This window comes from Mycteria americana, chromosome 3 (genome assembly GCF_035582795.1).
Source record: "Mycteria americana isolate JAX WOST 10 ecotype Jacksonville Zoo and Gardens chromosome 3, USCA_MyAme_1.0, whole genome shotgun sequence".
Taxonomy (NCBI): Eukaryota; Metazoa; Chordata; class Aves; order Ciconiiformes; family Ciconiidae; genus Mycteria; species Mycteria americana.
The window spans coordinates 109,650,859-109,673,455 of NC_134367.1; the positions used below are offsets into that span (position 1 = coordinate 109,650,859).

Here is a 22,597-nt window from a genome sequence, read left to right on the forward strand (position 1 = left end):
AAGTAGGAACCGTCTCCTTGTGCTGTGTGCAGCTGATACTTAGAAGAAAGCTGTGGTGGAGCCAGGAATGGAATTTAGACCAAGCATTAGTTCCCGGGAACCACTCTTGCTCAGCAATTACACAGTGAATCCTTCTTTTACTGAAGCTGTGATGAATAAATGGTAACGGTCCACCCTTAGTATTATCGACACAAGAAATAAAATATTTTTCTTCTGCGTATTAGCTAAAATATGGTCTACATGGTGCAACTGAAAATCTGGCCTGTGTGTGTATGTTCTGCTCTCACATCTGTGCTCTCAATCCACTAGATGTTCTTTCAGTGCTCATTTACTCTCTGTGTGCCAGGGCAGAACTGGACAGACAGGATGTCCCCTTTCTAGTTGCTCCGTGGACTCCAGGTCACATTGTTTGGAGCAACAGACAGTCATTCGAACCAGTGCAAAACAGGTACAAAATGTTCCCATTTCAAGCTAAACCCACTTGTCAGAACAGAATCCACAACATGCAGAGCAATGTGGTGTTGAGCCTCTAGAACCAGTTTGCCTCGCCTCTGCTCACCATTTTTGCTTCTTGTAACATTGAGCGGGCCCCTTGAGGTTGCTCCTACAAGTAAGTATTACTCACTGTAAGGAAGAGTTGCAGAACTGAGCTCTTACATTGCACTTAAAACCAGATAAGATGCTTCCTAAGTTGCAGTAGTAAGTAGGACACCCGTTGAGAACCGTATTTCCCAAATTAGCCAGTGACCAAAGCTAAAAATCTGAGGCTGTTGCATCACAAAACTTATTCTGCTTTCTCCCTTACAAACGTGGTTTTGTTTTAAACATTTATGACACTTCATCATATACTAGTAAATGTTCTTTAGTATATTTTGTAAAAGGAATGATACCTAAATGACATAAGACCTTATTCTAGTGACTGTGATTTATATGACAAGTGCTGAGTAGGTAGTCGAGCAGGGTTTTACCGCATTATTATTTCAGTAGCACTGTGAAGTGCAGACTACACTCAAGTCCTGTTATGATACAGAAATCTGAAGGAAGACTTATGTCACACACTTAGACTGCTTGCAGTCTGAATGGAGAAATCAGAGGAAATAACCTGCTGAAGGTTGTCCAGGAAGGTGGTGGCAGAACTGGCAAGAGAATCTACATGGACTTCTTACAGTTCAGTGCCTCAAATCACGCAGCCATGCTTTAGTTGCCATTAATCCCTTCCAGGGAAACTGTGTATAAGGAACTACCTCCATCAGTCTTGGACTTTGTGTTCACCAGGAAGCAAGGTGTTGTCTGTGCCATGCATTAGTGAAAACACAATAAATAGGTAGGATGGACAAGGCAGTTCGTAGTTTGGATGTGCTGGTTACTTCCTCACATGATCCTGTGATCTGCTTTATGCCGGTGAAAGCTACAGTCTATCTTGTACACACAAGGGGGACTTCAGCATGTTTTAGTTAGTACATGGCAAAAAACCCAAAACCAAAACCCAAAGCCAAGCAAGCACAGACACCCCCTGGGGTTGCCATTTGAAAGAACACCGATTTGTACCGTGTTTTGTAGTTTAGTATTAACAGATATTTGCAGTAAGTAGGCTCCACTGTATTCCTTCTTGTTTACACCACAATTGTGTGCAAAATGGGACCTTACTGTGACCATAAAATGTACTATTTTAAAATATATTATTTATACAGCTGTGTAGGTGACCATGGCACTGTACAGACAATGGAGAAAGAATGGGTCCTATCCCAGAAGGTTTTGATAGAAATGTAACCCCAAGAGTCAGATCAGAGTTAAAAGAAATCTTAATAAAAACACACAATACAGTGTAATGAAAAGAAAAATATTTCCTTGAGTTGTATGTTTAAAGGCAGAGTTTTAAAGGCACAGTTGGGAGTTGTTTCTTAGCAACAGGGCTCATCTGAGCCATGCAAACACTGTCATGTTGGAAAAAGATACCCCCAAGAAGAAAGGCAATATGAAAGGAGCTAGAAACATCAAATTTAGATGTCTTCCTGCTGTTGCAGGAGCATTTCATCAGCATTGCAGAGCCTTCAGGCCAAGGTCACTTTGATAAACTGTAATGATCAGAACAAAGAACTTGTCTTTACTTCTTTTTTCCAACAGGGAAGAACGGCAAAAATAACATTTAAAAGTAACGTGCATTGGTATTACAGGGATGCTATAAACCATAGTTTAGGTCCTGTCTTCCGTCTGTGTGCATAATAACATGGCTGTATTCTACACTGAGGGAGGGCATAGGAGTCCTGCAGAATGAAGTACTTGCTCTGTTGTACCTCATAGTGTATCCAGTACTAGATGTTTGAGAGGAAGACCTGTAATGAACAGGGTTGAATGTAATAACCTGCCTGTAGCAAAAGCTCCTTCTAAAGGAGTTGATTAGCTACCTGATACACCAAAGCAGGAGATAATTTTTATTAGTATTATTTAGTCAACTTAACGGCAAATGTTCTTTTCATTGGATGTATTAGATGGGATTCATCTACCTGTGCATCTGAGTTGGTTGCTGCTATAATCTGTGGGGAGGAATTAGGCACTACCAGTGTGTGACTCATCTCTTCTTTAAAATAGGTTAAGTGAATCACACCCTCTGGGGGCCTCCGTCTCTTTTTTTTTTTTTTTTGACTGCAAAGGATAACTGGCTCAGACACCTCCCTTGCAGATATCTGAAGTTAGGTCAGATGAAAGCTACCTATTAACTGGTTTGCAAAATAAGGCATTTGCTTTAATAGTTTCAAAATACATCATGCATTGCCCACACATCTTTCTGGATCTTGTCTTGTCCTTACAAGAACTCATAAGTAGGTCTGACCTCTGTGCTGTTTCCTAATGCATATACATCTACCATGTCTCATATAATTTGTATATTTTTTAAGCTTAGACCTCCTATCTTTCTCATGAGTCCTCAACCTAAAAACCTTTAATTTCTGTAATTACTATCATTTCCCTTCCCCGTAGGTCTTTGCTAGCTCTTTTCCAAAGTGTATGTGTATTGGGTATTGGTGGCAAAGTTTTGGCAGCAGAGCCCTGCAGGGAAGGGGGGACACGTCTGTGGGAACAGCTGAAAGAGACATGCATGGAGAGCCCATGCTGGAACAGATACTCCTGACAAGAACCGCAACTTGTGGAGAGCCCATGCTTGAGCAGATTTGTCCCAAAGGACTGCAGCCCCTGGAACGATCAACACCAGAACAGGGGAAAAGCATCAGGAGGAAGGAATGGCAGAGAGGAACTGCTCTGAACTGATCATAACCCGCCCCCCGTTCCCCATCTGTCTTGCACTGCTCAGAGTGGGGTGGAGGTAGAGGAATCAGGAATGAAAGAGTAAAATTGAACCTGGGGGCAGGGGGAAAATAAGGGGAGGAGGTGGTGTTTTAATTTGTCTGTTTCTCACTATCCAAACCTGTTTTAATTAGCAATAAATTGATTTTGCCCAAGTCCAGTCTGTTTTGCCTTTGACTGTAATTGGTAAGTGATCTCGCTGTGTTTATCTTGACCCACAACCTTTTTCATGTTATTTTCTCCCTCTGTCCTGTGGAGGGGAGTGAGAGAGCGGCTGGGTGGGTGTCTGGCAGCCAGCCAAGGTCAGCTCACCACAGCTTGTCACTGATTTCTGTAATGCCATTATAACCTCTTCCATAACATCCCTCCTCTAGTACAGTCTAAAATCTTGTTAGCTTTGCTGACTGTGGAACACCTTGAGCACATGTTGTCGCTACACTGCTCATGGTGATATTTAGATCCCTTCCTTGACAGATGTGCTGGATGTTCACAGTGTTCTTTCCTTTATGCATTATCTATGGTATAGAAAGTATGAGAGAAGTCCTTGCATGCTCCATATCAGTAGCATTGAGAGCTGCTATATTTATTAATGAGGCTGACAGATTAACTCAGATATATCTTGGGAACTGGCAAGTGCCTCTCCTTGCTTCACCCCAGCCAACCAGGATGATGCCTGGCAGTAATCTCCAGTTGCGACGACTAATATAGAAAGGTTTCCCTTCTCACTCTTCTTCTGACTTCTGGGGCATTGACAACTCCATTAGAAACTTGACTGTGGCAGCTTAAGCAGTTGTGGCTGAAATAACAGTGTCTGTTCCATGCCCTAGCTGGAGATACACCACCTCACATCAAGAGATGGCAGATGAAAACATCTGTTAGTACCTCAGTGCAAAGCCATGGTTAAAATAAGATAACGTTAAGCTTAGGAAAGCTTTGGTAAGACTTTGCACAGAATCTGCTGTGGCACAGATGCATGTTCCCTTCTCTTGACTCTGATATGGGCTTATAACCTATACTAAAAAGAGATTAATTGCCTGGCAGCTGGTCCTCTTCAGCCTGTAAGTCCTCGTATAGTTGCACAGCATAAGCACTTGATAATAAGGTATTGGAGTAGTTCTGCTCTCCTCAAGTCATAAAAACCCCAGCACATATCATTAGCACTGCTTAAACAGGAAGAAATATTAACTATTTCCTATAGGAAATATTAATTATTTCCTAACACAGGAAAGAGACTTCAGACAAACATTCTTTAATACCCTGTAGTATCTTCATTTTCTGGTACATACTCATAATCCTAATCTCTATGTTTCACTTTCGTTATAGCCAAAAGCCTTGGAGGGCAGTGAGGCTAAACTAGGAAAGCCAGAATTTGATCAAGTAACCTGACAGCTCTTTCACTATGGCCTCAGGCATGATTTAGCCTGGAATTCCTTGATTTCAGTGGGAATTAGGTGCCTAAATGTTTACAAAAGTCCATGCTTCAGCTTCTCTGCCTTCCTTCTTTTGTTCTTCAACAGAAGGAAGAGAACGCTAGCATACATAATTACTCAGACATGCACTGGGGTATCATGAGTATTTATGACATGCTAAAATAAAGAGAACTAGATGAAGTGCTGCTGTTGGTCAGTATAGACATCAGGAGAGAAGTGACAGTACGTTCAAAACAATAAGTAGAAAAATATATGCAGAGTTATTTGCATATGTTAAAAAATATTGAAGGATTATAAATAGTTTGGGGCCAGACGTTTGAGAAGGATAAGAACTATGTTCATGTTCTCTCCCTGCTGAGCAGTTTGGCTCAGCTGTTAGTCTCCACTACCTGGAAAATAAAAAGCACTTTTCCAATAGACTTGTATTGCCTTAATCCCAGATCTAGAAATGTGATGTTTCACGTGGATCACATGCACAGTGCAGACTCTGCCTGTCTTGCATCACTTGCCATTCAGTTAGCAATTATGAGACTGAACTTTCCTACAGCACCAGACAGATTCTGCTTTGTACAGCCAGCCAACACGTCAGCAAATGCACCAGCACCTTCTCCTGATACTCCTTTCTTCCTTAAGGTATCCTGTGATTTAGGGACTTCCTAACCCACACGTAATTGCATCCCTGTATTGTAGTAGCCTTTGACTGACCTTTCTTCTACATGTATTTTGATCAGCATTAGTTCAACTAGTGAGGGGAGTTGATGACACCGTCTTACTCTGTCCAATCCTCTTCCCACTCTCATCCCACCCCAAATCTGGTCTTGCTTTCTGTCAGATGGGCAAAAAGAAGAGCTAGTTCCACGTGATCCATAGCTACTAGCACATACATTGGCTCGAAACATCCTGCTGCCAGCCATTTCATCTCTCAGGTGAGGCATGAAAGGTCTGGTGGGCTTTGTGCAAAGCTCATTCCAGTTTCCAAACATTCAGCCAAAAGACCAAACAATCCTGATGGCAGCTCATGTTTGCCTAGTTCCTTCGAAGAGCAGAGACTGGGGAGCTTAAGCAGTGATACTTGTTCCACCTCTGTAGACTGGTTTTGAGGTTCTTCCTGGAAAGGGTAAGGTGATCTGAGTGGTGGGCCCAAAATACTTGGGTCTTCCACAACAGCTGAGAAGAGTACAGAGCAAATTGCAAAGGCAAATGCAAAGATTTCTAGAGGGTCCTGGGCTGTCTCTAGTTTCTTGCAGGGGAATGCTGTAGGAACTGCCAGGGGAGCTCTGCAGCCTTGAGCTCACTCTGTGTTTAGTGATTCTTCACAAATCATGCATTTAGGCTAGTTTGCTCCACCCATGATTCTGATTTTGTTCAGCCCAGACACAAGCACCCAGTGCTTTTACCGTGTGCAGAAATTCCTCTTCTACATGAGGATTATTTTCTGGGTGAGTCTGCATGACCCTTAGGAACTTCTTAGGAAGGAGTTTGATCCTGTATTTGGTTTGCGTGGCAATGTTTTGGTGGCAGGGGGGCTACAGGGGTGGCTTCTGTGAGAAGCTGCTAGAAGCTTCCCCTCTGTCCAATAGAGCAAATACCAGCCAGCTCCAAGATGGACCCCACCACTGGCCAAGGCCAAACCAGTCAGCAACGATGGTAGCACCTCTGTGATAACATATTTAAGAAGGAGAAAAAGTTACTGCCCAACAGCAATGGTAGCCAGAGAGAGGAGTGAGAATATGTGAGAGAAACAACTCTGCAGACACCAAGGTCAGTGAAGAAGGAGGGGAGGAGGTGCTCCAGGCGCCAGAGCAGAGATTCCCCTGCAGCCCCTGGTGAAGACCATGGTGAGGCAGGATGTGCCCCTGCAGCCCATGGAGGTCCATGGTGGAGCAGATATCCACCTGCAGCCCATGGAGGTCCATGGTGGAGCAGATATCCACCTGCAGCCCATGGAGGACCCCACATCAGAGCAGGTGGATGCCTGAAGGAGGCTGTGACCCCGTGGGAAGCCCGCGCTGGAGCAGGCTCCTGACAGGACCTGTGGACCCATGGAGAGAGGTTGGAGCAGGCTTGCTGGCAGGACTTGTGACCCCGTGGGGGACCCACGCTGGAGCAGTCTGTTCCTGAAGGACTGCACCCCCTGGAAGGGACCCACGCTGGAGCAGTTTGTGAAGAACTATAGCCCATGGGAAGGGCCCACATTGGAAAAGTCCGTGGAGGACTGTCTCCTCTGGGAGGGACCCCACACTGGAGCAGGGGAAGAGTGTGAGGAGTCCTCCCCCTGAGGAGGAAGGGGGAGCAGCAGAACTGACCACAACCCCCATTTCCCGTCCCCCTGCGCTGCTGGGGTGGAGGAGGTGGAGAAATGGGGAGTGAAGTTGAGGCCAGGAAGAAGGGAGGGGTGTGGGGAAGGTGTTTTAAGATTTGGTTTTATTTCTCATAACCCTACTCCGATTTGATTGGCAGTAAACTAAATTATTTTCCCCAAGTTGAGTATGTTTTGCCTGTGACAGTAATTGGTAAGTGATCTCTCCCTGTCCTTATCTTGACCCACAAGCTTTTCATTATGTTTTCTCTCCCCTGTGCAGCTGAGGAGGGGAGTGATAGAGCAGCTTTGGTGGGCACCTGGCATACAGCCAGGGTCAACCCACCACAGATCCATGGACCTTGAACCTAAACTTCCCTTCTTTCCTGCTGTCCTGTGTGCCAACTTGCTATTGCCTTTCCCTGCAAGGAGCTGCCACAGGACAGCAGTTCCATTTGTAGAGCACAGTGTAATCATTACAGACCTGAGATCCTACAGTGGCCCCTTCTGCTTAGATTATTGCACTGTCCTAATCGCCCTAGTATCCGAGAGAGAGACAGGGTTTGCTGTGGATGGCTCTGATGTCCCAGAGCGTTGGTGGTCCTGTTCCGATCTGTCTCCAAGGAAAGTTTAATAAGATGCAGCTGCTTTGTGATGTGGTCCTAATGCATTGACGCTTTTGGATTTTGCGTGGAACAGACATTTTTCTCTAGAAAATACTAATTGTAAAATTTAAGGTAATTTTTCGTGACTGCATCTGGTTAAACAAGTGTTCCTTTGAATGACAATAACAGGCTTCTGCTATCAGATTGTTCTGCGTAGCACAGTAAGCTAAAAATACATGCTTATTTTTTTTTCATTGCAGGCACAATAAAAGATGGCAGAATAGCTCTAATGTGTCAGATTGTTGCTTTTGTACAATACTGTACTAGAAATTTTGTAAAATGTGAGGGAAGGAAAAATGCTACGTTTTTCTAATCACTAAAATGAAAGAAAAATGAATTATTTTAGCTAGAAATGTGGGGTTGTTTAATGCATAAATGTAGGAAGCTATAATGACTGTAGAAATGCACTTCAGGCACCTGTAGGGATTCGTATAGAAGAGTAAGGAATTCCTAAGCAGGAGGAGAACATTGTGGTATATAGGAATATAGCAATGGTCCACTCTTTCAGAGAGCCCACACTTTAAGGGGGAAGCATGGACTCACCACAGTTTGTGTTAGTGAACAGCTGTCTTTCTGCCACTACTTACTGACTTTGGGCAGGAGAAAGTATGGCTTTCTGTCATTTTGGTGGTTAGAACTGCAGATATCTACAGGTGTAAGAAAAGTACCTGACCTATTAATCAGTCTTAAAAAAAAATAAAATAATCACACAACAGTGATTTAACTAATTTAGCCTTTGTAAATTCCTAATGTGGATGGGAACATTTGTTAACTACAGAAATAAATTGTTGCAACAAGTTACCTTGTGTCACACAGGAACTACAACAGATCGCTAATTCAAGGGTAGGGGTTTTGTATTGCAGGGTGTGTATAAATGATAACAGCAACAGATGTTCATCAGCTCCAAACGTAAAGTCTTAGAGTAGAAAGCATATGATATGGTGTGTGAAGGAGAACTGTGGCTGGAGAGTAGGCTATAGTGATTGAAGTGAATGTAAGAAAAGAAAAACATTGAACTTGTTGATGTGAGAGAGAAAAAGGAATAGCATTTTGGGTGACCTGAACGCATGGGAAAAGGAGAGGGAGGAATTAAATATGTAATTCTCCTCCTTTTCTCTTCACTTGCAAGCCTGATTGATGGGAAGGTGGTTGGTGGTGTCATCAGTGAGAAACATTTACCACACAGGGAAATGGAGTTTGACTTTGCCATCGTCAAGTTAAGACAAGAGGACGTTCAAGCAGAGATACTAGAAAGACTGGGCAGGATGTGGGAGAAGTGTCCTAAAGAGATGCAGGAGTTTGAGTCACTGGCATAGAGATAGAGATGGCACATGAAGGCTCATGTGTGGATGAAGTTTAAAGGCATGGCATGGAGGGAACAGAAAACAGGGGGAAGGGAATTGCAGAGGCTCAGTCTGTGCCTCTGTGAAATAGCAAGAGAAAGATGGTAATGTAGAGAAGACATGGTAGGAGAAAGGCAGATGGTAAGATGTCAAAGAGCAGAGAGCCCCTAATGTACTCCAGAGCTAGGAACCAGAAATGCTGCAGATGGAGGAGAGGTCCTGACACTCACCCAGACTCTTTGCAGACCTTAGTGAGAATGCTTTCAGCACAGGGGACGGAAGCCTCATTTGTAAAAAGAGGAAAAAATTGAGGTAACGTTGCAACATTTACAAGGCAAAGGGAGGGAGGAAGGTGGTTAGGGTAGCTGGAGACACAAGTGGAGCTGCACGACTGACAACTCTGTTGAGGTAGGAGACTTACAAGAGGCCTTTTTCTGTAGTGGCGTAAAGTGTAGTTCCCACCTTAGTTTCAGCTGTGCAATCGCATAAACTGAATTCACATCGTAGTGTGAATGCTGATACAGTGAATCCAGGCCAGAAAGGAGCTTCAACCACGATCAACTATTAGAAGCTGCAGGGTTACAGGAGCTGGATAACTGGTCTCCCAGCTGTACAGCTTCTGGGCACAAGGTGAGCCTGGAGAGCCTGCCAGGATCACCAAGCACCATGGTCCTGCTCAGCTAGGGAGCAAGGAGAGCAACACCAGCTGCTGTACAGAGCACAGCCTGCTCCTCGTACAGCACAACAGACTTGCTAAAAAGTTAGGAAAATGCATGTATACATACAGGATCAATTTTCAACAATTTCTAATGCTGCTCAAATTTTGTGGATGCATGTTTATGTTAGCCCTGCTCAAGTTCACGTTTGGATTTGATTCATCAGCCTCACACAGAGCAGCAGGCATATAATGTTTGCCATGGCCTGTTACTGTTATTTAAAAGAACTTTCTTTCTGCTGTTTGCACTTCTGAATTGCTGCCAAGATCAGGTTAGACCTGATGAGCCAAATTAATCCCCAGTGTAACTCTGTGGCAGTCAATGGATTTATGTCAGAGATTAATCTGGGCCCAATATAGATGTATTTTTTGGCAGTAGGAAAAGAATGCCAACATAGGAATGAATAAAGGTTAGATGGATGGTCCCTCAGCTGAGCCTGCCCTTTCAAGAACTGTTTTCCCTCTACAGCCACCCCTTCTTTCCAAGGAGATGCATTCCTCTGCTTTCCCTGCTGCTTGCTCTGGAGTCCTGAACTGGGGGAGCCATGCAAGGTGCAAATGGCAGTCCTTGGTGGGTTGGAGGTTATGGAGCTTTTTGAGCTGCTCCAGAGACCCACAGGCTCAAGAGAGAGACAGTACATAACACCAGTACCCAAGAAGGTATGGCATGAGTAGCTTTGGGGATATTCAAGAACTGCAGTATGAGATCTTTGGGACAGGGACAATCTTCTGGGGTTCATACGTTGCCTACCACAAGGAGATCCTGGCCCTGGCTGGCGCACAAGTAGCAAATGTGAATTTCCTTTCCTCTGCAGGACTGGTACCCCCCAAAACACAGCCCTGTTTAGAAAACACCATGGAAAACTGGGTAAGAACTGACTGAGGTGAATTCCAGTTTGTCAAACTGGAGGACATACAGAAGCAGAGAAACAACATCTTTGTGAAGATGTTGTGAAGTCTTGTGTTGCAACATCAGTGCTGGGTGTCAGGGTTGGTCCCCTGCCCCCAGTCTGATGGCTACTCAGTAAGGCAGGAAAGGACATTTAAAAGTCTGAATCTCATCTCAGCTGCACCCTTTAACATTTAGGTAAGTGCTTCCAGCAGTCTTGCATAGGAGAGTTGAACCATTTTACTGGTGTCCCTAACCTTCTTGTAACCTATTCAACCTATGAGAATGATAAAAAAAAAGAATGACAGGCAGGATGAAACTATGATAATTTCCAGTTTCTCTTTGTATAACACTTTCCCTGGTACATCTGACTCCATATAAATCTCTAACCTCTGAAGAATGGTGTCCTTGAATCATTGTATAACAGAGGTATTACTTTTCATATTTCACTCAGAATAATTGTGTGCTATATTGTCATGTTGGGAGTTCAGTTCTTTGTGATATCTACAAACAAATGCGTATGCATTTTTATCTAATGCTGACCAGTAGCTAGGTGGCAGATACTGGAAATTATTTGGTAAAGGGAAAATCTGTCCTGTAATGGACGTAAGTGTAAATTGGATTCTATTTCCTGCAAATTGGGAATGCAAGAACTCCTAGAGGTGGTGGCGTGCAGGGGGCATTCAGATGAGAAGACCACATGTAAAATCCCACAAGCACACACACAGCTGTGCAGAGGCCCAGGCCTTGCTGGACGTGTCTTGGCTGGCCGAGAGGCATTAACTGTGGATAACCCGGCTCCTAAGCAGGACCTAGTATTCACCTATGTTTGACCTGCTCAACTAAGCTGTGGTGTTTCCTTTAGCTTTGCTTTCGGACAAAAAGAGGACTAGACCCTGCAGAAATGATGATTTTATCCAAGTCAATATTGCTTTTACTTTTAAAGAAAGACCACGCTTCTACACAAAGCACTATTTCCCCTTAGAACAAAGGCATCTCCCCTCAGAGGCTGGCTGAGGTGTTTGATGGGGGCGTGCATGCACTCAGAGGGACAATGTCAAAGGGGGGTGGTCTGTTGGCTTGAAGTTCACCTGTTTTGGCATGAGCAGCAACTCACAAGCATACTTTCTGCTCGGTTGCTACGAGAGTAATTGCACCTGATGGTTAAGAACCAGAACAGCTCTTCAAAAATAAATTGAAAAATTACAAAATGCTCTGTGTTCAAGAGCTGTTAGTTGTGTAACAGTAAGAGGACATGGCTCTGGGAAAAGAAACTGATAGATCAGCTAAGCCTTGCATAGAGTAGGTAAAGTTACTGAGATATTATAAAACAGCTGAGGTTGGAAGAGACTTTTGGAGGTCATCTAGTCCTTCGTCCAAGCGGGTTAAACTAGAGCAGGTTGCTCAAGTCATTGTCCAGAATATCACGGATACCTGCTGATGCAGATACAGTGCAGTAGCATCCATAATATCCAATTTTCTCCACCCTAGTAAGAAATCTTCCTTTTAGAAAACTATGCTAGCTGAATTCATTTGCCTTGGCTGGTGCTCATATTCACAGAATCTGTAAAGCCATGGGTCACTCCAGCCTGCTCTATTTATGGAGCCTGCACTGGGGTGATGTCAGGCATAAGGTACCACAGCTCATTTCTCCGCTGCCAACAAAGACTTGCTTTTATTGGTCTGCCTGGGACCTTTCCATGGGGAGCTGAAAAGGCTCTGGAAGACTCCAGATCCTCTCCCCATCTTCCCTGTAGGAGAAAGACTGTAGACAGCAGGTCACTCAGGCTGTGCACTTCACCTCTACAATTGCAGCACCTGCCCTCCTCACCAAAGAGAGTGTGGGTTGGCTGCAGCCCAGCTCTGTGTGCATCCTTATCCTACTCATCCCACACCACTCTTCTACAGAATTGGTTGTGTTTGAATCTGCTTTCATCTAAGAAAGAATAGTGCTTTTGTGAAAACTGTCCTATAAAAGCAAGACCTGGTCATTATTTGACTTACGGTAGTACTGAACAGAACAGTGATACAGCCCCATGTGTTCAGTGCATGGTAATTTCCTGGGAAAAGGACTATCCAAATAGAAAAGACACTTGAAAGTAGTGGTGTTAACATCTTAATTAAGTTACTCCAGCCCTACAAGAATAAAGCTACAGGTTCAGAATTATTTAGCAAGCGGCAGTAAAGCCAGGACTGAATTCTGGTCTCCCAAACCATATTCCAGACTCCTGGGTGCAACACCACACCTCCAGGCAACAGAGTGTAACTCTACCACGTCCCCTTTAAGTCTCTGCTTTGGCTCATAAAATGCATGCACTGAGTTTCCTGGATGATAAAAGGTCTTTTTGTTAGTCTCCTGCACGCTTATCACTGCAGATCTCTGAACATTTATGTCACAGTTTTGTTTTACATTCCTATACTACTTAAAAGATAGCTTGTACTTTGGGGTGATTTTGGAGGCTGGCGCACTTTATTACACTTCTGTTTCAGCTGTCTTGGTCTGTAGCAAAGACTCTAATTGCTCTGCATCCCCATCGAACTTTCTAATAAGATTAATTCTGTCTTATGTCTTGGCAGTCCCTAATTAACATAATTTGTCTTCAGAGTTAAGGACTCTAGGGTATCGCAGCAAGCTCAGATTCACCGCTCAGTGAATCTCAGAAGTAGTTAATCTATCCTTCCACGAGCAGAGCAAATGCAGTTAGGTAGCTTCAAAGGGCTAAATTAGTTGCAAGGCAGTGATCAGAAAGACAGACAAGGAGGCAACACAGCTGCAGACCTCAACTTGAACCGTGGCTGCTTGGCCGAGTACAGACAGACAGAGCGGCCGAGAGACACCCTTACGCTGCCCTTAGCCTGCTGCTTTCCTTCTGCTGAATTAGTGCCCCGAGGTGGGCAGTAAGGGCATTTAATTAACCTGTGGGAGGGCAGAGGCAGGAAAACAAGTAAGTATTTGATCTGGCTTCACCCAGTAAAACACCGAGTGCCCTTCTGAGCCCTTACACTAGTCTGGAAGTTGAGACTGGAGGGTCATGCCCACCCGCCTCCCACTCTATGCCTGACAAGAAAGAGCTTTCCCTGGTACAGACAATTAAGAATAAACTTCAGTTCATCACTGTATAATTGGCTAGAGCCTTTGTGAAAACTCTTGACAATCCATGGCCTGTTCCTCATTATTTTTCCACTGTTACACAGCTTTTATTTCCAGGGGCCTTTAGAAGCTGGAGGTACCAGAAAGCCAAAAAGCTTTCCTTACAAGGTTTCATGGCCACTCTGAAATAAGGAGTCTCTCTGGAGGTTCAGCTCTTGAAGCTTCCAGGTTTGTAAAGTTTGGATGAAAAGCCACATCCAAATTATTTCAATATCAATAACATGAAATGGAACGGCTCAAAGTTTGTTTCTGGATGTACATCAAGAAAACAGAAAAATTGATTTCTGGAGGTGCTTGAGAATTGTGAAGATCGGAGTCTTAAAAATAAGAGATATTTTAGTGGAAGGTTGTTTCTGTCTCCTTGGTTCCTCTATCACTTGGATCCCGAGCTCCTGCAGCGGGTGGGTGCAGAGCAGCCTGGGACTAGGAGAGCCATGGCAAAGCACCCAAGCTGGTGTTCCTGGGGAGCTGGTGGGAGGCAAGGGGAACATGAGGTGGAATAAGCACCTGGTTTAATAGTAGACAGCATGAATACAGAAAGTTCTGCATGGCAGGAGACAGCAGAGAGAAAGGAGTAAGCAGAGCTGTTTCCATGAAACAGAGCTTTTAAGTTGCTGATAAAATTACAGAGCAGCAGGAACGTGTCCACTTAGGGCAGATGAGCTTATAGCAAAGTGCCCTGTGCTGTAAACAGCAGTCATGCCTTTTGTTCTCCCTTACGTTTGTTGTTATAATTGGAAGCTAATTACATTATTTCTCTCAATGCTGGCATACTTAATAAGGATGCAAATGAATTAAAATTCTCTCCTCATTCCATTAGCAAAGCAAAAAGTAAGCATCGAGCAGAAGCAAGGCTGCAGCATCTCAGTTCTTTTCATAGCAGCAGAACAAGGGACATGTCATTTAGCCTCCCTGGCTTTGTTCCCTGTCTGTAATGTGCAGACAGCCTGTGGTCTGCTTCGTAGCAAACATCTACCTTACAAACTGCAGAGCACTACCAGGGACCTGTATTAGCTTTAACCAAGCCAGTCTAGCTGTGAGAAAGCAGCAAGCCAGATTAGTCTACGTGGAGCTCAGGCTGCTAGGCTGCTCACTGTGCCCAAAGGATGACTTCTTTACCTCCAGCAGAGCATCTCTCTGTACCACCGCAGGCAGCAGCACAGGTGTAGTGAATGGCTATGGTATGGCTTGGACAGGCAGGGATTCTCAAGTGACCCAAACAGGAGCCAGAACAGGTTGGGAAGGAAGATGGCTGTTAGCGAGGTACTACTGTTACATCAAGAAGAAGTTGGGAGTAAGCAACAGATTGGTGTCACGTTCAGAGAGTTGACCTGCGTGTCAGTTCAAGCGTGGCAAAGAATTTCTCCTTGAGGCATGGTATCTTGGAAATACGGCAAAAGATGATACTTCTAGTGTAGATGGGCTTATCTTAAGCAATTAATTTTCTGTGACTGCAAGCATTGTTTGGTACACCCTTCCCCTTTCCTGTATTTAGGTTTCTGTGTAGCAATCCCCTCCCCCCTTTACTTTTGGGAAATTACAAATTTTCCTCCGTGGTTCATACTATTATAAAGCTTGATAAGGAATGTCAGTGGCAGTTCTGGGACTGCATCTTTTATATAAAAGGGGAAAAAAAAAAATAGTTTGGGAGTCAGGCAGGTACGACTTGCAAAAATAATTCAGCAGCCGCAAGTCCTGGCAGAAGTCTGAGGTCTGCTCCACCACTGTGGGCCTCACATCACTGTTCAGCAGAAGTTCTCCAATCTCAAATCCTTCATGCACACCCTTAATTCTAAGCATCAAGTCAACAGAATTAAACCGTAGGGCTGGATTGGAAAACTTCACCCAAGGATTGTGGAATGTCTGGCAGTGGAACAAGCTGTACTGCAATCTCACTATTTATGGGTGGCTGCTCTTAAGTGTTCAAAACGTTGCAGTGCTGCAGAGTAAAAATAATGCCGATGGCTCCGTGTATAATTAAAGCTTTAGTAAGTCATTTCACCTTCATGCAGCCCCCCCATGTAATTTAAGATTTCACTGTGTATTTTTAGCCTTGGAAGTCTGTGAAAGTTTGTTGTAGTCAAGTTTTGAAGTTCATGTTAAAAAACTCTGCTTTTTCAGAAGAGTTAACTTTTTCTAAAGCATTAAATATGAGAAAAATCTCATTTTTGATGCAAAGGCAATGCTGTCTTACTTGCACGTGGGCCGTCTTCTGTGGATGCTACATAAACACTGTCAAGTCTGTTCTGACCACATGACACAAACTTACTAATAAGAAACAGATGCAGAGCAGTAGCTCAGTGCTGCAGCTACAGCAATGAAGCCATTGTAATCAATCATGGGCATATAATGCTTTGGGACGTGCTGGACATTTTTCATGTATGTAGGGAAACCAAAAAGTTAATCCTATATACAGCCCGCCTTCTGCAGACTTCGGAGTTGGAACAAATCCTGTGGAGACAAGAATTGCAAGCACCAGCTCTCACTTGTCAACTGACTGTATATTTTTGTCCCAAGTGAGGCCAAAACGGCCTGACAGAGTCAGAATTCACTTTGAACGTCCTGCCAGTATGGAAGGGGAAAATGAAAGCAACATGCTGGCAGAAGCTAAACAAAGCATTTTTAATAGCAGGCCATGGAGGAAAATTCATGAGCTACTCTCCATGGCAACATCTAGGTTCTGTCACGTTTGCTGCCTCCACTCTCTCCTCCTTCCCTTTCTCTTCTCCCTCTCCAACCCTTTGGTTCCCACTGTTCTTGCCTGGCTCCTGCCCACACCGCTGTCCATGAGACCTGGCATTTGCAGGCGAGTGCTTTGCCACCGGGTGTCTGCACATCATTGATGTTCCCCCCTTGCAGCAGCGCTTGTTACGCCTGGCCTGTGCACATGGGATTCAGATTTTCGATTCCAAGAGGTGCTGCCTGGGACCAAGCAAGCCTCCTGTTTTCTAAGCCGTCCGCTGCTCCTGCTCTTCTTCCCCCTCAAATTGTTAAAGCTACCTATCTGCCCTAGCCTGTATTTGGCTGTATTTGGCAGGGGTAGGCTTTAGTCTGTATGGATACCGGAAAGGGGAAGAAAGCTTGCCAATGGATGTTTAATTAAACTTTAGCCTAAAACCCAAGCTTTTAAGATGTTGGTCTAAAACACCGTTATTTCTAGAAGAAAACCAGGTAATTGCACTGAGTCCTGACTTACTTCCATGGCTGAAATGAACTACAAGGGGAAGGATGTAGGGGATGCCACTGACATTCAGGTTGCATGTTCTCTTGGGTGGGACACCTAAACCTCCCTGATGCTGCAGCATTGTGTTGCAGTCTTGCCATCTCTATGTTCTTTATATTTCAAGAGAAACAAGTCCAGCACCCACTAACGGTGAAGAATTGCTGTGTAAATGACAGCCTCTGTGCCCTGGACTAAGCACTGGCCCCAGCCCATAGCAGCAGCATGAATTCTTTAGTGCTCCCAAGCTGCTCGGCGCGAGGAGGCCACAGACACTTTAGCTGGACGCTCTGCTCCAGGAGTGCAGCTGTACTTGTGTGCACCTATTTTCAGAGGGGGCTGAATGGCAAGTGGGGTGGTGTCTTCCGTTGCTTGCTTTGAGTGCCTCCGAGGACACTGGGTGGGAATATGCCTCCTGACAAAGGAGCACATCAGGCCACGAAGCCGGGCCCAGGCACTTGAGAACGGTTAGCTTCCTCAGGAGGACACCCTCCAGCCTCTGCACCTCCGCTTTTGCTGCGAACAAGAGATTCGCTGCATGCCCCCTGCCCGCAATCACAGCTCTCTGAGGAGGCCATGGGAAGAAGAGGCATGGTGGAGACCCTGACAAGAGTGCTGCACTTGCAAACTGCAAGAGCCATGGTAGCTCACACACAGGTACATCACGTGCTCTTCTGGACCAGCCTTTTCTGTTCAGAGAGCTGCAGTGAGCTTGGAAAGAAAGCACTCATCTCAGAGGGTTTAGGTGATACACTTGTGCTGGCAGGTTCTCTCTGATGCAGCCTAAGCCCTACTGAGTTCCAGTGAGGGGGAAACTGGGGACACTGGTGAGGACTCACGCTGGCCAAAACACTTCCAGAGGGTTTTACCTTGTGTCTGTTTTCTCAAAGACACAAACAATTTGCCGCCTTAGGAAGCTTCAGCAGATAGTCAGCCTGAGTGTTAATGCTTTGCAATTTTGTTTTATTGTTTAGCCCAGCCCTACCTATGTAAGCAGAGTCGGCATCAGCAGATGCTGCTATAGCCCTTTCTTGGGCAAGTTTTAGTAGTTCTCTTTCCCTCATCACAATCCAAAGGACTACAGTTTAGCATATGGATTGATGCCAAGGATGAAAGGCCTGCACAACCGAAACAACTCCTTACAGTTCAAACTAGAGTATAAGAACACTTAGGACCCAAGGATGTCTTAGCCAATAGATACCCCATTCACTGTAATACCAAGGAAACAAGTGCAATCTTTATTACCCTTCTCACACAATTTTTCTGACTCATGCAAGCAAGAACCAGCACGCCTCATGAATTTTCAGCACATCCACAACATCTGCCTCATGCCTGCCAACACTGTTTAATGACAGCTAATAATCATTTTACTTAAAAAATTCAAAGGCACATCAGACATGTCCCCACACAGAGCACTCCCCTGACACAATACAGCTATACAGGTACATCTCATCTCCACAAAACACACACTCATTAACTACATCTCCCACCGTTGATCCAACAGCCTTCCTTGCTCCCACAGACACCTCAAATTTCATGCCCCTCTCCCTCCTACCTTTGCCTGCAGCTGTGCTCCAGCATCATGACACAATCCCATTTTTCCCTCTGGGAGCAGGAAAGGGCACACCATCCCACTAACCTTATTTACTCCCAGCGCTGTAGTGGAGCATCTTAAATGACCTCCAGGCTTGTGGGAAGAGGACAGGGTGTTTCCCAGTCCCTCCCTGGCTCCAGGCTTTTGTAGGGTAGGGACCATGACCAGCAGCAGCTGCTCCATATACTGCCCCTAACTGCAGTAATTTGGGTTTCTGGTGTTCCTCCACCTGTAACAGGGAAGCTCATCAGATGTGATTTCCTTGAAGCAGAGATGCTTTTTGTTGTGAAGTTTCAGATATTTGGTAGTCAGTGGGAAGCCCCCTAACAAGTTGTCTGCGTGCTCAGGCTACTTACACTGTGGCCATCGGTGTCTCGTCTTGCTCTGGTTTGCAGCCTGGCTCCAACCAGGCTCCCACTTCTGATATTTCTGGGAAGGTGCCATCAGAGGTTTGCTCAAATCCAGGTCCTCTATATGAAACATGCCAAGCTCCATGTCTGGCTGAAGCTCCTGCAGAAGCGCCCAGGATAGGCTCTCTTGCAAAAACAGGAGAGAAAAACTTCTCTCATGGGGCTTAAGATATTCCATAACACAGTCACTGCTGCACTCAGCATGGAGAAGACTGTACTCAGGACAGGCCATGGGCTTGACCTCATCTCTTCCTCCACCCCGGAGCAGTGACCCAAACAGTAGTAAACCAGGAGAGCTCTCTCCAGGGTGTGAGTTTTCCCTCTAAGAGAAAAAACCCAAACTATTCCTCTCATACTATTTCGGTGTACTCTGCGAGGCCAGGAACCAGCAGGTGATGCTCTTGGGAAGGCCATGGCTGCCAGGGTACCAGCTTACACTGGAGACAGGACTTTATCCTGCATGACAATGGACCAGAGAGGAGAGAAAAGGCAAAAACCTCTCCTTTGTCTCTCCCTTTACGGTGTTGTTCTACAGATAACACATCCCCTTAGCATTCGACGGGTTAAACTGTTGAAAACAAAAAGCCTTCCATATTTACTGGTGTAATCTAAAAATACCCCAATTCTGCTGACAGCAAAAGCAAACACAGGCTCCCAGAGGCTTTCTTCCCTTGCTGAAAACAGTGTGCAGTGCCCCGGCTGGCTGACACTGCCCCAAGCGAGACGAGATGAGCTGAAAGAGCGAGCTCGGCTTCCCATCCCCTCCCAGCCTCCCTGCGCATGGTGCCTTCACCCTCTGCCCCACAGCTGCTCCCGAAGGGGAAACCTCCGCTCCCGCCCGTCCCTCTGCCCAGCCCCTGGGACGCGCTGGCTCCGGGTGCCAGCTGGGCTGGATGGCTCGGCCAGGGGATTGCAATGGGCCCTGGTGTCCCGTGAGGCTGAATGAACAGACTCATTAGGTAGCGTAGGACATCTTCTCTCCACCGCCTCCCCTCCGTCCCTGAAGAGGCTTTATTAATTCACAATTTAGAATAATCCCAGATTTTACTGCATTTTGGGTATTTTTCATTGGGCAGATATAGGAAATGCTTGCTATAATTTGCTTATCTTATGTTGGCATAGCTGTAGGGGCTTTTAGTTTACATCTGCTTGCAAAGTTAGCAGTTTGTGTTTGCTGGTTACACTCACAGCCTGAAGCCTTTTTGGACAGCTGTTTTATTTGGCCAACATCATCCCAGCTGCAGTTTGTGTACCAAGCTTATGATTGCTAGGCTGTAGGTACTCAAGCGTCTGAATGCTTGGTCAGGAAGGGAAATGGTTCGGTGCCCCAGCTCTGACGTAGCCAGGCGGTATCAGCAGATACAGCTTGCTTGCCTTCCTCCTCCTCCTCCTCCTCTCTGCTTCCAGATGCAAACACTTCCATATTCGGCAATGTGTAACTACGATGGCTTCTTAAGGGGAAAACATCTACCTTGGCAAATGCATTTAAGACTCTTTCTTCTGCTTCCCATTTTAAAGCATATGTGGACTAGAGGAAAAATACTTCCATTTTATGTCTGCTGGCATGTCTCAAATCTTGTATTTAAAAATGCCAACAGCGTCCCAAAGGTTAGCTAATCATAATTAATAAAGAAAATGCACTGGCATTGGAAAATGAATTGGCTCCCATGAGTAGGCAAGTGGCCCGAAGGGGTAATCAGAAGCCAAGGTTCATGAGATTTTAAGCCTAGTTTCTGTATCAATTCCCTGTCCAGAGAGGGACGCTTAACTGCTTTGTCTGCTTTATTCCCTTCTGAATGGGACTAGACATTAGCTTAGTCACTGTGGTGTTTAGGGGATTAATTAGCTAATTCAGCACCTCACTCTAATGATGTAAAAATCTTAAAAGCTTCACTGGAAGGATTTGAAGCGGTAGCTTAAGAATTATTGCTCATTTATGACCTTTTTTGTAAGACATCTTGGAAGAGTTAAAGGTAAGGCGAGAGGGGAAGATTTTAATTTTCATTTTAAAAAGAGACATGCATTTCCATTTGGCAAGATTTCGCATCCTGATGGGAAAACGTAAACACCCAGTTTCTGGTCTTGCCTCAATCCATATTTAATCTCAGAGAGTGCTGTGGTGTAACTTTGCAGAGCACAGTTTCAGGAAGCATGGGGGAATATTCCAGGCTTCCTTCTGCTTCGGAGACACTATAAAGGAAGAAAAAGATAGATGAAGCGGGGCAGAGATCTCACGTAATCCCACATGGAAGACAAAGCCCACATGGAAGACAAAGCCACAGAGCAAAAGACAGCCTTTCTTTTAACAAGCAACGGGGAGACTTAGACAACATCCTTTGGGATTAAAATGATTTCCCCTTTTCCTCTGTGCAGACCCTTTTGTTTCGGTGGCTAAGGGGTGAAACCCTGCCTGTGAAAGCCGAGCAGTCAGAGGATGAAGCCCAGGGGGGACTTCTCACACAGGAGGAGACGCTGGCCCTCTCCCTGCCAGCGAGGCTCTGCCGTAGGGCTGCCTCCCACCGCCCCAGCAGCGCTCACCCACTCCCCTCCGCCGCCGTGCCGCCCGGCTTCGGCGTGCGGCAAAGGGAGCGGGTGGGAGTATGAAATCAGAGCGAGCCAGCGGCAGGAAGACGAGCGGGGTTTTAGGAGCTGGTGGAGTGTTAAGAAGATGCTGGACTTGAAGCCTGCAGAGGATGGCGAGATTAAAAATAGGCTGTAGCCAGCCTTCCCCAGCATTTCGGCGTCTTAACTGCCTGTTCTCCTTGTGACCCACTGAAGAAGAGGCAGCAATAAAAGAGATTATCTCTTCCACCACGCTGGCAGTGCAGGATGAAGTGGTATTTTGCTCCTAACCACATCCTTATGCTCTCTCTGTCTGGTGAGGCCTTCTGGAAGGGTGTAAACTGAGGGTTTCCTCCCCGTCTTCAGCCAAACCAAGGGACTCTCTCCTTCCTCCGAGTTCAACAAGGCACTTGTGTGCATTCAGGATGAGCTCATTCATTCACATCTTACAGGGCGTTTGCAGGCTTCCATCCTTTGATAGGAAAAGGGGCAATTTTTGTAGAAACCTTTGGACATCATGCTGCAGGATTTTTAATTCAAGACATTCATTAAAGAAAGCATTTCACAGAACTATGTTATCCGGTACAATCCACATTACACCTTTGTACCTACCTTAGCAATACTGTATTTATATTAAAAAAACCCTGAAGACAATTCATAATGATAAGAGGTATTGAAATGCATACTTAGGGCAGGTGACTGAACCTCCTGGCCAACAGCTCGTCCATTATAGGGGTCAGAAACAGTTTCTTCTGCTCTTTGCCCATGCTGTGTATTTCGTCAGGTTGGTCGTGGGACAGACGAGGCTTCCTCGAGCTGCAGGTTTTAGCTAGCCATGGGCCCAGCACATCAGCTGTGAATAAATGATCAGGCTTGTTCAGTGTGGTAAATTCAGGAAGAATCTTTGTAAAGGCTGGTGTAGTTTTACACCCCCCCCCCCCGGCTTTAACTTTCATACATCAACAAGATCCTTCATCTGAATTGTTTTAGGAAGTCTGAAGGGTGCTTGCAAGTTTTGT

General features: G+C 45.3%; 1 protein-coding gene across 2 annotated transcripts in view; it reads left to right on the forward strand.

Annotated features, from left to right (window-relative positions):
• Nucleotides 1–22,597, forward strand: part of STUM (stum, mechanosensory transduction mediator homolog) — a 50,287-nt gene that overhangs the window by 11,968 nt on the left and 15,722 nt on the right. The gene's annotated exons all lie outside the window — the stretch shown is intronic.